The sequence below is a fragment of the Leptonychotes weddellii genome, chromosome 1 (assembly GCF_054177405.1).
Source record: "Leptonychotes weddellii isolate Sample4059 chromosome 1, ASM5417740v2, whole genome shotgun sequence".
In the NCBI taxonomy this organism is placed as follows: domain Eukaryota; kingdom Metazoa; phylum Chordata; class Mammalia; order Carnivora; family Phocidae; genus Leptonychotes; species Leptonychotes weddellii.
Window position 1 is genome coordinate 114,054,537 of NC_138369.1, and position 2,715 is coordinate 114,057,251.

The 2,715-nt window shown below is 42.1% G+C and overlaps 1 protein-coding gene across 4 annotated transcripts in view; it reads left to right on the top strand.

Annotated features, from left to right (window-relative positions):
- The first annotated feature begins 302 nt into the window (after positions 1–302).
- KCNMB2 (potassium calcium-activated channel subfamily M regulatory beta subunit 2) overlaps positions 303–2,715 on the top strand; it is a 230,461-nt gene continuing 228,048 nt past the window's right edge. The window contains exon 1 of one of the 4 annotated variants that reach the window (XM_081829896.1): positions 303–636. The gene's annotated coding sequence lies outside the window, so the exon portion shown is untranslated. The remainder of the gene's footprint in view (positions 637–2,715) is intronic. The other 3 variants (XM_081829907.1, XM_081829885.1, XM_081829901.1) reach the window with 3 other exon arrangements.

The following is a 2,715-nucleotide window of genomic DNA, read 5'->3' on the forward strand; positions in this document are numbered from 1 at the left end:
TTGTAACTGGGGAGAGCAGGAGTCCCTTGCTGGGAGTGAGAGAATTGTCTGGGGAACCCTAAAGTGTTTATTCCCAACTTCACTTTCCACATAAAAATAGCACTTGCACAAGGAATTCTTTCCCCTGTAGTTATAGAGGATCTGGACCTGATCCAGTAGGCAGGGTGGTGTCCGCCTCGGTCTCCTAAGGAAGTCTGAGCCCTCTCTCCCTTTTTAATACGAGAATTCGAAAGCAGTGGGAAGTGATGTTGGACCTATCACAGCATTGCTAACAGACAGCCTATTACAGTATTTAATAAAAACAGAAACAGCATGCCTATCATAGGCTAATAAATCCTACCTCCTGCACGCTTTAAAAACAGTGTGAAGCAGCTTTCACGGAGCTTCTGATAACTAATTTCAAGCATGGCTGTCTAGCGTGCCTGTCACTCCTATTGTCCTCCCAAACTCTTTCAGACATTTTGAGCAGAGAGTATTAAAGCTATGAGTTAGCAAGGGTTGTGACATTAATGGTCCAGAAAGGCTTTAGGCACGCGAGGCAATGATGATTACCGGTGGCTCTTTGGAGGACTGCACTGGATCGCTGTCATTAGAAATTAAGCGTGGCTTTTGAGGAAGATGTGACAACTACCGGAGGTAGGATTTGCATGTAAAACAAAGGAATCTGTTGCTGTTTCGGGCTTTTGTTTGCTGTGTGCCTGTGGGTCAAGAATTGCAGCCAGGTGCGGAGTGAGAGCAGGAAGGGGAGAGAGGGGAGTGGAGGACGGATCAGCTTAGAGCAAAACACAGTGAATAGTATTAGATTTTATGGCAGAAATGCCTTGAGGACAAACTGGCTCCAGGCTCGTAGCCTGCTGAGTGTGCATTCCACGTTGCTTTTCCCTTGGAGTAGAATGCTTAGAGGTCACGGAAAAAACAGTTCGCTTCTTATCTGTGGTGCCAGCTAGGCTGTCAATAGGGTTGAGGGAAGACTGTGGTAGGTGGGAGGCATAAAGGTCTAAGAAAAATCAAGAAGAGGAAGTGGTCGTTGAGACTTGAAACCTGTTAGATAAATATTTTATTCCCATGGCCAATGTGCTTTGATAGCCAGCATCTAATTTTTAAAGAGGGAAACTGAAAGATTACAACGGATGTCCCCAATAGGGAACTACTTCAGATTTAATTTATTATCAAAGAAAATTGGGTACCTTCGTCCATTTTGCATATTGAAAGGCTGATCCACACTGTTTGTGTTAACGGTTTTGCAAGAGTTTTAGATTAAAAGAAGGGGTTTTCTCTTCCTGTTCCTGCTTTTAGCATATTGCCAGGCTGCAGATGGAAATAGTGATTCGTTAGAGGTTATGGACTTGACGTTGTACCTTTTTCTTTTCTTCTCCTTTTTTTAACGAATACCATAAAAGCACAATTCTCCTTGAAAGATGAGAGGGCAGTTGGGTTCCAAAGTCGAGCAGATCGTGAGTGGGTTTGCAGAGGAACTTACACTGTTTTGTACTTTATTATGGGATCGGTATAGCTCGATCAGAAAAGGCAATGTCAGGAGATCGTAGGCTGAGATTTTTAAAGCAAAAATGCAATAGTCAGGAACTAATGTTTCCCCAACTTGATCTATGGTGCAAGTTTCAGCATTTGTCATTGCATATGACCCTCAGTGTGAAGTGGCAGAACTGTCGTGAGTGCATTTCTCGGTGCTGTTGCACTGTTTCCCCCGATGGACTTCCCAAACGCCAAAATGTAAAGATGTTGCTTTAGATTTTGAAAAGCCCTAGATTCTGATGCACTGATTTGATTATAATGAATAATAAAGATACAAAGAATAATGGTATATTTATAAAAGAATGTTAATATTCTTTAAAACTTTGATATTAATGCAGTATTAACTAGGAAAAAAGTGAGAGACAGTTATGGTATGCTTGTTTTCAGCTAAATATTGGAGTTAAGGCTAAGTAGGGCTTTTTCTCTCGTCTAATGCAGTTGAGTTTGTACATTTGTGAGCGTCTGTGTATATTCTGCCATTCACAAAGTGGAAATCATTGCCCTGTAAGGTATGGCATCTATGCTGAAAGTTGTATGCCTATTTTTCCTAATACTGTGATTAATATTATTGAGCCAGCCCAACTCTCTTGTCCAGTTGTTTTGTGACCAAGAATACATGGCCATGAAACGACTGTATAAAATTTCTGATGCAATTGATGACTGTGACATAGTTTTCTGCCTCTATGTGGCCAGTGGAATGTGTGACCTTGACCTTGTAAAGTCCCATCCTCTAGCCAATTGTGCTCACCAATCAAGAACCCATACATAACAAGAGAGCTTGTGATACACAAACAGAAATACACACCCACCCACCCACACACAGGCACACACTTTACATACTGCTGTCAGAAGTTTACAACTGAATGTTATTTCTATTGTTTTCATTAATTATATTTATTTGAAAGAGATTTTCACTGGCTCTCGTCTTGCCAATATCTTCTGAATCTAATCTCATCAAGCATTTATTTTAGAATCAGTCTGTGCCGGGCGCCTGGGTGGCTCAGTTGGTTAAGCGACTGCCTTCGGCTCAGGTCATGATCCCAGGGTCCTGGGATCGAGTCCCACATCGGGCTCCCGGCTCAGCAGGAAGCCTGCTTCTCCCTCTCCCACTCCCCCTGCTTGTGTTCCTGCTCTCGCTGTCTCTGTCTCTGTCAAATAAATAAATAAAATCTTTAAAAAAAA